We start from the raw sequence: 12,162 nt of genomic DNA, 5'->3' as shown, positions 1-12,162 counted from the left end.
TCGCGACAACTTAGCACCGCGCCCCAGAGCTCGCCCTTAATTTAGCGCGAGTTCGGTTTAATATCGCGTTGTGGCCGCCGGGAATGCGTCGAGAGCGCGCCGATCGTCGACTACCTACGCGCTCGCCTGGTTGCGCCTCGTATTATACTCGCGTCGCGTTTGTCGCCGGGCTCGTCCCCGAAGCCGCCAACACGCGCGCTCCTAATGAAGACCCGAGCGCCGACTTTGAAACAATAAAAGCAATCAACGGCCGCTTTCGCCATCGGAGCATCGCCACGCTCCGCGGCCGCGGCCGCGGCGGCGACGGGGCGCCGGCAGAACCGGGAAAGTCGCACTCGCTTTCGCCAGCGCGCCCTGCGCGCTGCGTGCCGCGCGCTTTTCCACTTTCGTGCCTAATGATGACCGATCGATCGCGGGATCGATCGTGCCAGCGACGGCCGCCCTCCCCCCCCCCGGAGGTCACGAGCCACCCTTACTTGCGCGCACCGGTCGTTCCTTTTGTCGCGCGCGCACCACCGAGCGTCGGAAGAGCCTTGGACGTGAGACGAGGTAGACAGCAGGGCGAACGAGCGAGTGAGCGAGAGAGGGAGAGAGAGAGGGGAAGGGAGGGAGAGAGAGAGAACGTCCTCCGCATAGTCCACAGGGTGATTCGTCACGGGCGTGAGCTAACGATGGCGACGGCGACGACGGCGGCGACGTTCCATCCTAATCACGTCATCGACATCCGCGACGCTCGATTTTTTATCTTCCTATCGAGATGGCATCTCGCGACGTTGTTACCGCATACCGTCGCGTCGTCGTCGTCGTCGTCGTCGTCGGGCGTTTCACGAGGATCACTACTGGACCCCAGCGCGACTCGATCATGTTAATAGAGCGAGGGTTGCTCTACGAGGCCAATCGGTCGGTGCCTGTATCGGTAGCAACTCGCGGCGGGAGAAAACCGCGCCGAGGAAAATGCTTGGAAACGCGTATCCAGCGGAAAATATATATCACGTCGCGGTGACGCGAGACGCCGACGTTGTCGTCGTCGGGCGCGGAGTGAAAGGAAGAGTTGATCGCCGCCGCGCGAGTTCGAGCCGCATCCGTCATACCGTTGGTATTTTGAAACGTTCCTCTCGCGGACTACAAAGATCGCCTCTCTGCGAATATTTTTCCGTTACGTAAGAAGCGCCGAGAGACAAGGGGAGGAAAGAGAGAGAGAGAGAGAGAGAGAGAGATGTAGCGCGCGCTGCTGCGACAATGAGAATCCGCCTCGCTCTTTCGACCTCGAGAAAGACGGTGGAAAAGAGTAAAAAGGAGAGAAACAGACAGGCAGAGAGAGAGAGAGAGAGAGAGAGAGAGAGAGAGAGAGAGAGAGAGAGAGAGAGAGAGAGAGAGAGAGAGAGAGAGAGGCGGCTACAACGGAAGCTGTGGCGATTCTCCACAGTGGTGTCGTCGTGCGAATAATTGCACAAAATATCGATTTTCGACAGGCTGCGGAGCGTGCTCGGGTTTTCTTTCCGTTTGCCCGGCGCACTTTTACGGGCGCTGCGTAGAGACACCGTCGAGAGAAAGAAAGAGAGAGAGAGAGAGAGAGAGAGAGAGAGAGGGGGGGGGAGACAAATAGACAGAAAGAACGAGCACGACACGGAGGAGGAAGAAACGAGAGAGCGACTCTCGGAGAGGAAGAGAGAGAGGAAGACGAAGAGGAAGATCAGGTAGAGGATAGTCGGCAGCCCGGACTGACCAGCGGGTGCTCCGGATCTGACTGGACCGGTTTTGCTTGGATTCCCTAGGAGTTCTAGCCTTCGGTACTCTGCAAGACTGGTCGCTCTCTGGGATTCTCTCACTGGTCACCGCTTGGTTACCGGTCACTACGACGCAGAACACACCGGGACGAGCTCTCGCTCTCTCCTCCTTTTCCCTTCGCTCTGTCTCTCCTCCCGCCCGTCCGGTAACCTCCTCTTCCCCAGGCAGCTCGGGGAGGAAGTTTCACGCCGCATCGGCGGCGCGGTTCCCCGTGCTACCAGCTTCATTTCAACGTATCATTTATCATCGGACGAGGGCGGCCGGCGCTGCACGCGCTTCCCGCGGCTCTGATGACTTGATACCGAGGACGACGCGACGGTGTCTCGCGACACCGAGCCCGTCGCGCTTCAATCTCGTCACCCGCTGGAGCCCGCTAATTCGGGATTTCCCTGACGACCGCTCGTCAAACAGCGCGATGCTTGGCCGCGCGAAGTCGCGTCGCGACGGTCTCTTTTTTCTATCTCGCCTCAGCTCTGTCTGGTTGGTTAACCTTCCGAGCGTTTGGTCGCGAAGGTTAAAATTATATTTCTTTCCATAAATTGTAAATCGCGAATTACTGCCGAAGAAATTAACAAACAACAACTAATCTACGAAAATATAGCAATTTCGATCGAATTCGTCGCGAATCTGTCACGATATCTTCCCCGTGTGCGTAAAGTGTACCGTAAGCTCCGAAATAGCTCCGTAAAGGATCAGCAGAGTTCAGTTGGAGTCGTCACGAGTGACTCTCTCGAATGTTCTTCCGAGCCGAGACGACTCGCGTTCGATGACGTCGGTGCGTCTAGGGGCGTCTCGCGCGCTCCTCATCCTCGCACTTCGAGATGTTCCTCCTGAGGCGTTGTCAAAATCCAGTTTAGAAATCGAGTTCAGCCTCGCCCGAAGCGGTCCTGCGAAGCGACCGTTATAGTCGAGGACGGCGAACACCTTCGTTTTGGAAAGCGGACCAGCAGCCGGCCGTTTCGCGGTTTTTGTCTACGTGTTGCGGCGCGCAGCGCGTTTGAGAAAATCAAGCTGGTTGTTGAGAGAGAGAGAGAGAGAGAGAGAGAGAGAGAGGGGAAAGGGTTGCGAGCGGACCATGGCTCGCAGGGTGAGGTCCTTCGCCTTTCATTGTAGGAACGTCCCGATGATGAATTCGGTCATTAATTAAGCCGGCTAAGTGGCAAGCTCACGGCTCATTTTTTAGCAGCGTTCGAGAAACAAACTACTCGTTACGCGACGCGCAGCCGTCGCGGCCGCCGCCGCCGCCGCCGCCGCTCCTCTCGCCGGCCGTTTATCCGTTATTTTCGAACGCGCGATTAGATTCGTGCCAGCTGAGAGCGCCCGTCCGGTCCCTTTAATCTCAATACGTCAGGCTAATTAGCGCGTTTAGTAGCACATGAATCAACGGCGGCCGGTAATAACATAAGGGAATTATGCATATCTAATTCTTTCCCGCGCGGCTTTCCCGCCGAGTCACGCGAAATTTATGCGCCATTGAACGCGTTAAATTATATAATTATTTCTACGTAATAAATCCTTCATACGTGTAATATATTCTTATGACTGCCCGCGCGCGCTTTATTCGCATGAACTCGGCGGGGCCGAGGCTGTAAGGCCGCTGCGCGTTAACAACTTCATTCGCCCCTGCACGTAATCTGCACGAGATCTCGTGTCCGGAGTCAAAGTGCAGCGAGGAAAAAGCGAGAGGAACGCGGCCTGCGGACTTGGAGACTTTGGCGATATTTCATATTGAAACCTCGGCTCCTCTCGACGCCGCGATTACCGTCGAGGAATCTCGCGACGAGATGGCTCTCTGCGCGAACGAGACGTCGATTGACGCGCCGTCACGCTCGCCGGCTCGCCGTGTAATACCGTCGCGCTTCATTAATTCACGTTACAAAGTACACGAAGAGGACGAAATATCGCGAATACAAGTAATATAAACATCAAGTACACGGAGACGAAACGTCGTGCGAGAGTCAGTCGTCGCGGCGGTGGAACAAGCGCGAAGTGAAAAACGACAGATACAAGCAGAGGAGGATGACAGGTATAAATCGAAAAATAAACGCGGCGGGGGGATGAGGGAGGAGAGAGGAGGGGGGGGGAGGGGATCCATCGAGTGTCATCAAAGCAACTAGTCAACCGACGGAAAGAGCGAAGCTTTCGCAGCGGGACCGGCGTGACGGCCTTAATATGCAGGAAGCCGCGGCGCCTTCGAGCTTCCCGCAGAAAATCCATTATGAGCTCTAAAGAACCACAACTTCACACGTCAGCGTCATTATGCGGGTCCGCGCGCAATCAACGGTAATCAACGCGGCGGCGGGCGCGCCGACGATCGTGGTAGGAGCGGAAGCGGAGGCGCAGCGCGCGCGGGCGGCGCGCGAGCGGCGCGCGAGCGGACGATCGACCGATCGAGTGCGTTCTCGCCGATGAGCCGCGAGCCGAGCCGAGCCGAAACCCGGAGAGGATCACCCGAGTCGGGCGGCAAATCTCACTGAGTCACTGAGAGAATTATGCTACCTGCATGCATAACACATTTTTTGCGCTCGCGTGCCCGAGGCAAGAGCGCTCGCGACAGGTGACACGCGCGACGGCCGCGTGAGATTTCGGGAAAATCATGCGTACGTGCGTGTGGAAGGAGGGAGGGAGGGAGGGAGGGAGGGAGGGAGAGGGTGGTGCGCGCGCCGTGGAGTGGAACTCGCCGGCGGATTATCGTCGCTGTCCGGTGCTTTTAAAGGCTGCCATTAGCCACGGCACGGCACGTCACGCCGGTGGTAAAAGCGCAGCTGATGAATAGCGCGATGAACGCGCGAGCGTGCGCGCCGGTCCCGAAGGGTGAAGACCGGGGCCGAGAGAGAGCCGCCCGCTATTCATCGCGCGCGCGTTTCTCTTTACAAAATAAACCGGAGGCACGCACGACGTCCCGCGCCGTAATGGCATTTACGTAATCGCCGGCGGCTGCCTGTCATTCGGTAATGTCGTTTTCGACGACGGCGCCGGTCGCGGTGGAACGTTCGATTGTCCCAAGATTTTCGATCATTCCATCCATCCCCTCGGCCCCGCCCGCCTGTTGGCAAGTTTTAATGACGCGCGGCTAGAACGAGATCGCGGCCGCGAGAGCGCGCGCGCAATTCTGCATTAGGACATTATTATTTCGGTGAAATTCGCACGCTGGAATTACGCGAACGTCAACAAAACTTCCTCCCCCCCCCCTCTCTCTCTCTCTCTCTCTCTCTCTGGCCTTCCCTGGCCCTCCCATCCTCACTCTCTCTTTCTCTCCCGAGGTCCGGCTTAATTAACGGGAGGTAACAAACCGGCAGGTACCGCATCCATTTATTTATGCGACACCAATCACGAACGGTGTGCCGGCCACGACACTTCGGTGTCGTTAAACCTGCGGCGGTCGGCTATCAAAATGGCGAGTAAACAAAGCACTGAATCAGAAATCAATATAAAACGCGTGCTCGCGCACGCTCGCGCGACGCTACTGCAGAACACGGCGTCACGGACGACGGCGGTTGATTAATAGTAAACGCGGCGGCTATTTTCTCTTCTAATTTATTCGCCCCGCGAGATCACATTTTTCCGCGCGCGCGCGCGCGCCTTAATAACCGTTTAATTCCGTGCTAATGATGGCTCTCTCTCTCTCTCTCTCTCTCTCTCTCTCTCTCTCTCTCTCTCTCTCGCCGGGGCTAATGATTTTGATCGCCCTGCACTAACGACACGGTGTCATCGGCATTCAGCAGTAATAGACCCGCAGCCGCACACGTCGCCGGCGTGTTGCGACGAGAGAGAGGATGAAGATTTATGTAAAAATATTCCACCGTTGAATCGCTCTAATAATACGGACTGCTATTCCATTACAAAAAGCAGCGGCGATTCCCGTCAGCGAGGCATCGGCTTCCTCTGTAAAATTCATCGTCCGATTATACACTTCGTAGCACAATTAATCTAATTCCGATGATTATGTGTATTACTTTATGGGCGATTACATGACACGCATTATCTGTTAGCGCGTATTGCGATAGAGCGGCAAATGTCGGCCGTCGCTCGGCGTCATCAACAGCTCCTTGCCTACGCATATATAACTTGTCTTGCATCTGTGCGTGTTGCTTCAACGCTGAAGGATCGCCGTTACCACTCGCGTTCTCGATTTTCCCCCGCGAAAAGTATCGATCGCGCCGATGCGCATCGCAAGAGTGGGAGGAAAGAGCAAGGTGAAGGAAGAGAGAACGCTGTCCTGTCCGGTGCATTTACATGACGATGACGATCGTCTACGAGTTATTCCTCCTCCCGTGGCACTGCGAGCGGTCGGCCGAAAATAAATTCGCCCGCAGCGGCGAATATCTTCCTTCCTACGCGTTCGCGCGATTCGCTATTCGGCGCTTCTTCCTCCGCCGCTGCTTTCCTCCTTCCGCTTTTCGTCCTTCGGACGGACGAGCCGCGGCTGTATCTCGATGATCGCGCGAGAGAGCTGTTGCACGTTCTGATACAGCACGCTCCAAGAGTCGCACTTGTTTGTCGTTCGCTCGCGGCGAGCAGGACAAACGAACGAACGAACGAACAGACGGACTACTCTCAGCGCGTCGGCTGACACTCCGAAATATACCGACCGCGCCGGCCGGTCCGCCGTTAATCGCGTCTACTACACGGGCTATATTTGCGCAATAAAACACACTGCGGCATTAATTCGCCGCAGTGACGGCAGCTTACGGAAAATTACGATCCCCGGAGAACGCGTCCCTTAATCTCGCCGGCTCGAGGATCCTCGCGCGAGGCTAGACTGTGTTTCATCGCGAGGGAGTTTTGGAGCCGCCTGTATATCCGCGGATTCCATCTCGTGGGCCCTACGGTGTAACAAGCGAGCGCGCATAATGATATTAATCAGGGCGGTGTGTTCGGCTTCCTTAAAATTGCCGGCAGGCTCAATTTCTCACTTAAAATCTAATTAGAGCTTGCCGGAGCTCTCGAGCTGCCGTAGGCCGGCCGACGGGGTCTCAAAGGGCGATAGGGGGGAGGAACGGGGCCGAATACGGGGGGAGTGAGCGAGTGAGAGAGAGAGAGAGAGAGAAGGAGCGAGGGGGGAGAGAGAGGCCCCCCGACGCAAGTGAGCCGCGAATTTGACCTCGGAATAAAGACGGATCCCAACCTAAGGCTCTACTTTGCGAAATTGCAGTTTCCTGCCCTCTCGGATCGCCGATCGTCCCGCGGACCCATTTCGGACCCACCGAACTCGACGATGGGCCCACCAGCCCGGCCCGCCGCCGCTCAGCCGGACTCAGCCGGGGCCCCCGAAGAAGCATCCAGCCGTCAAGGATTGGTCGTGAGGATTTTCGGGACGTCCGGGACGAGTCGTCCGTCGATCGCGCGCAGTCAGGATACTCGGGCGGGCCCAATTGTCGTCGGATTTGAGGTGAGCCACTCTCTGGACGTTCTGTGCGAAATTCGCGGATTTTTCCCGCCGATGCGGACGAACAACACTCCGCACGATATGCGTGTGTGATTTTGTGAAAGACGGAGAAAGAAACAGCCTCGAGCTTTACAGCTCGCGGCTACCACCGACATTAAAATGTTGCGAAAATATGGCGAAAGGCGAGAGGAAAATCCTTACGGTCGGGCGAATTATCTCGGCATTAAAATGTCGCGAAACGTCGCGAGAGACGAGGAGGAAGATTCAATTTTTACAGTCCGGGGAACCGTTTCGACGTAAAAATGCATGCGAAGGGAAGATGAGAAGAGAAAAATTCAATCTTTACACCCTGGGGGACCAATTCGACACATTTTTCTCGCTACTTTCTCGCGCACGTTCGTGTCTGGATTTTTCCGTTGCTAACTTCAGTCCGAACGTTACATCGGTTACTCGCAGATATTCAGTAACTCGCACAAAGAGGACCTCGTTCGGCGGCGGCGGTAACGATGAAGCGCTGGCCGATTTTTCGCGATCTATCGGCGCCCGTTGTCACGCGTCTCCACGTCGAGTCGCTGTTGTCGAGCGCGTTAATTGTATGCACCGAGACGACGAGGGTCGTGCGAGCGCGCCGGGGATGCACGACGATAAAAAGATGGAACGAGCGAGGGCGGGGGATGGGGAAGGGGGTGGCAGGAGTAAAAAAGACGGCCAATCGTTAGCAAGGTACAAATTTCGCCATTTGCCGCAATAAACCTTCGAACCTGCTTGTAACTTCTTCTTATGGGAGGCATGAGTAATCGCCTTGTTAGCCCTTATGGCCTATAGCGCTCATGCTCACACTCCCTCATCCATGAGCGGGACAGCAACAACAACAACAGCAGCAGCAGCAGCAACAGCAACAACAGCGCATGGATGCATGCGCCGATATGGAAGGAGAAGAAAAAAAGGAGAGAAACGCGAGAGAGGAAGGGAAGAGGGATACACAAAGAAATAGAGGGAGAGGAGGAGGAGGAGGAACGATAGGGGTACGAAACACACGCGATATATGTACCCCATCGGCAGCACCGTGTGTATGTGTGTGTGTGTGTGTGTGTGTGTGTGTGTGTGTGTATGTGTGCGTGTATGTAAGCGAAGGAACTGTCGATGTAAAAGGAAAAGCAGGACGGAGACGACGACGGCAAGAAAGGACGGAAGGAGAGACCGAGAAACGAGAAAAAGAAAGAGGGGAAGGGCGGGAATGAGAAAGAAAGAGAGAGAGAGAGAGAGAGAGAGAGACGCGCGCGTGTTGCAAGCGGGGAACGAGATGAAAAAATCAATGACAACGACAGACAAAGAGACTATAAGGGGCGGAAAGATACACGCAGATAAGGAGAGAACGAATCGGATCAAGGATATACCCACTCGAGATGCGCCACCGGTATACTATCGCCCCCCTCCACCCTCCCCTGCGCTGCCGAACACTCTCCACATTGAAATCGAACTGGATCGCGTAATATCGCCGCGCTCGCATCTCTGGCGTGACTCGCGTGTCGCGTGTCGCGCTCCTTAGTTAACGACAATGTTAACGAAAGGAACAGCGTTTTGATCGATGAGTCGGCCGATCGTCGTCGGCGGCGAGCGCGAAATGCGCGCGCACGCGATACGCAATGTACGCGCCGACGACGTGTAAATAAGCGTAGATAAGAGAGCGCGCGCGTACAGAAGTCCCCGTTTTCTTCTCGCCCCTCAGCGCGGCGCGGATTTTCCCTCCCGCCGGATTCGAGTTGCTTCTTTCACGGGCGGGATTCGCGGGAGCGACGATGGATGCGGAATTCGCGCTGCGTCAACGCTAATTAACGCTTGCGCGCGCGCGCGGATTGTGAAATTGATTAATGTTGCGCGGCTCCTTGGGCGATTCGCGTCAACTGCGGCGGCGCAGGATTCGAGCGAGGATGTCAGCGACAGTGGCGTGTTTAGAAGGAATCCGATCAGATCCGATCGCGCGGTCGTCGGCGACGCGCGATTCGACGGTCGCAAATAAATCGGGAACGTAAACGAGAGATCTCGCCTGGCGAGAACGGCGCGACGCGTCCCCGGCGAGCGAATAAAAATGGGAAACGAGCAATGAAAAGAAAAAGAAGAAAAACGGACGGTAAACTTTATCCTTGGCCGTATAATCCTTGCTTCGCCTCTCCTGCTTCGCTCTCTCGCTCTCCTCCCCCGCTCAACGTTATTTCAGGGCGACGCGAAGCGTTTATCGTCATATTATCGTTGATCTGGATCACGCCGGTGTATTTTTTACGTCAGGAGCGGCTTCTGTCAGCCGCTTAATAAATGGTTAATCGAGCTAATATGTACGCATATGCGAATCGCGATATGCGTCAGTTTCCGTTCGATAATTGCCGCGGTATGTCGCCGATGTTTTCTACGATCGCCGGCGATCGCTCGGCGTGCATCGCGATGGCCTCAAGATAGATCGCGCGCGCGCGCGCGGCACACGTCGCGACTCGAAGTGCAATCTCGAATAATTAATACCTCGCGAAGGTGTTTTCTCCGCTCTGTGGTAGCGCGCGATCGGCCGGCCCGGACGACGCGAGAAGAGTATCGTTTCTCACGCAGACGGTAATTCGCGCCCGTCGCCCCCGCACAGGGCTGTCCCTCAGGGCGAAAATCCTTGGGAAATTTTCCCGCAGTAGAAACTCGCCGCGAGAAGAGCCGCGTTATCGTTGCAGCGATCCTTGCGCGATCTCTCGCGCGACACGCCGCTGACGCAGAGTCCCGGATTAAAATCCCGTCGGGATAAAGTCCGTCTGAAATTGATCGGCGAGAATAATTGCGTTGTCCGTTCGGTCGCGCGGAAAGCGCCGCGCGCCGCCGCGCCGCTTTTCTCGATCGCTCGCCGAGAGCAGCCCGATATTTTCGCGCGCCCGGATAAGCAATCTCGAATCTGCGCTCGGCGGAGTCCCTCCGTATATTCGATTACGACTACGCGATTACGCCGCGTGAATCCGTGCACGCGCCGATCCGACACAGCCGAGCGACGCCCTCGCCGGGAGCGTTTTCGCGAGCGAGACGCGAAGGAGAATCGAGAATTGTGGGGTATTATAATAAATACCCGCGCGGCGCGCGAGGCATTTCGCCGGAAACGGCTTGTCCGTCCGCTGGCGGCGCCCTCGGGATTCCTTTTCCCTCGTAATTCTCACGGGACCTCCAGCTTCGCGATACACGCACGCACGCACGCACGCACGCACGCACGCACGCACGCATTCACTCACGCACTCACGCGCGCATGCACTCGCGCACACGTGCGCGAGGAAGTCGCGTGGCCCCATATCTTAAGAAGAAGCCAGGGGGGGTCCGGCGAAGGACAGCGAATGGGGACTAACACTGTTTTATCGTGTAGCCAATTAATAACGTTTCTCCGGGGTTCCTCCACCTACTCTCTCTCTCTCTCTCTCTCTCCCCCTCTCTCTCTCTCTCTCTCTCTCTCTCTCTCTCTCTTTCTGTCTCACTCAGCCGTACCAGCAGCCTCCTCCGCGAGGAAGAGATCTCGCCTTAGATATCCTCCGGTTCTCTCTCCGGCCTGGGCCCCCCGATGACGACGTCGGGCCCCGTCGCAACCGCTCGATCTTGCGCCCCGCGGAACGCTTTTATTCGCGCGTCGTCCTCCGCGCGGAGACGGTAATGACTTAAAGCGAGCTACATCGCAATCATCGCAATATTTCGGTCTCTCGCGTATTTCGATCGTTAAGAATTCATTTGGGTCAATTAGAGCCGCGCGAGGACGCGCTGGTAGCACGAGTAATTTTTCAAGGGAAAAACAGGCCTTCCAGGCCTCTTGTCGAGCTTTTTTTTTTCCCCTCCTTTCAATGCGAATCAGAGAGAAAAATTGTTTCAGATAAGAAGGGATAAACAGTTTCCAAGGCTGTCTCTTTCTCTCTCTCTCTTTCGTTGGTCGAAAAGAATTCTCAGCGAGAGACTGAACGTATCTGAGAGCCTTCATAGCAGATATCGCTCTCGCATAAGATATTTCTCAGAGACCGCGAAGACAATACGGGGCACCCTCCAATAAGAACGTTTACCTTTGTGTTGCAGCTTACAGAGTTGTCTCGCATCGTCCTCCTGCAAGCAATCGTTCCAGAATCCAGTCGCAGCCAGGCATCGTGTCAGTGTGGAAATACATAATTACATAGAATTACGGTATAAGTTGTGTTAAATCAATGTTAATCGCTGTAGCGAAGTGGGGTATTATAATAAATACATTATTTTATGTATACTCTCTCGTGTGTGCGCGTGTGTGTGTGTGTGTGTACTCGCTCTTTTCCCTCGCCTTCTTCCCGAGCGCTCCGGGAGAAATGCGCCGGAGAGCGGCGCGGCGGCGGCGGCATGATCGAGCGCGTCGATCATCGGGGTAAAGCTCGTAACGGATCGCGAATCGACGTTAAATTGGGTCGTCGCGGGGAACTAACGAGGCCCAAAAGCAGAGGAAATATTGCAGTCGTGACGAGACTGCGAGACCGTCCCGGCGAGTCGGAACGTCGAACAAGTCTCATTGGAGAGTCGCACGGCTCAGCGGCTCAGCGTTTAATTACAGTCCGCCGAAGTCGCTTGGAATTTTGGCGACGGCGTCTTCGTCCGAATTTGTCGGACATGTCTGATTCTCTTCTTCCTCCTCCTCCTTCTCCTCCTCCTCCTCCTTCTCTCTCATTCCTCTTTTTCCCACGCGGGGTAAACGGATCGTGTTACGATTACGAGCCACGGTCGTAATCGCTTTAAAGGTACTTTCGGCAGCTTACGGCACAAACTTTTCCCCGGGACAAAGAGGCCGAGCTTTTTCCACGGTCGTTGCCGTGCACGAGGGGGGGGGGGAGGGTGGAGGAGGGAAGGAAAGAGTGGCTCGTAAAGAGCGCCTGCAACGGCCCGGCATCTGCGATGCGCAATTAACGAAAGGGTTTTCGCCTATCCCTTCCAGCAACGACGACAACGTCGACGTCGACGTCGACGAC

General features: G+C 55.8%; 1 protein-coding gene across 2 annotated transcripts in view; it reads left to right on the top strand.

Annotated features, from left to right (window-relative positions):
* vvl (ventral veins lacking) overlaps positions 1-11,430 on the top strand; it is a 54,629-nt gene extending 43,199 nt beyond the window's left edge. For both annotated transcript variants that reach the window (XM_025302471.1, XM_025302470.1), the window contains exons 2-3: positions 6,944-7,180; positions 11,252-11,430. The gene's annotated coding sequence lies outside the window, so the exon portion shown is untranslated. The remainder of the gene's footprint in view (positions 1-6,943; positions 7,181-11,251) is intronic.
* The last annotated feature ends 732 nt before the right edge of the window (positions 11,431-12,162 follow it).

This window comes from Harpegnathos saltator, unplaced genomic scaffold (assembly GCF_003227715.2).
Source record: "Harpegnathos saltator strain DR-91 unplaced genomic scaffold, Hsal_v8.6 scaffold491, whole genome shotgun sequence".
NCBI lineage: Eukaryota > Metazoa > Arthropoda > Insecta > Hymenoptera > Formicidae > Harpegnathos > Harpegnathos saltator.
The sequence above is the reverse complement of the archived record's forward strand: the minus strand, read 5'-3'. Positions and strand labels throughout refer to the sequence as shown.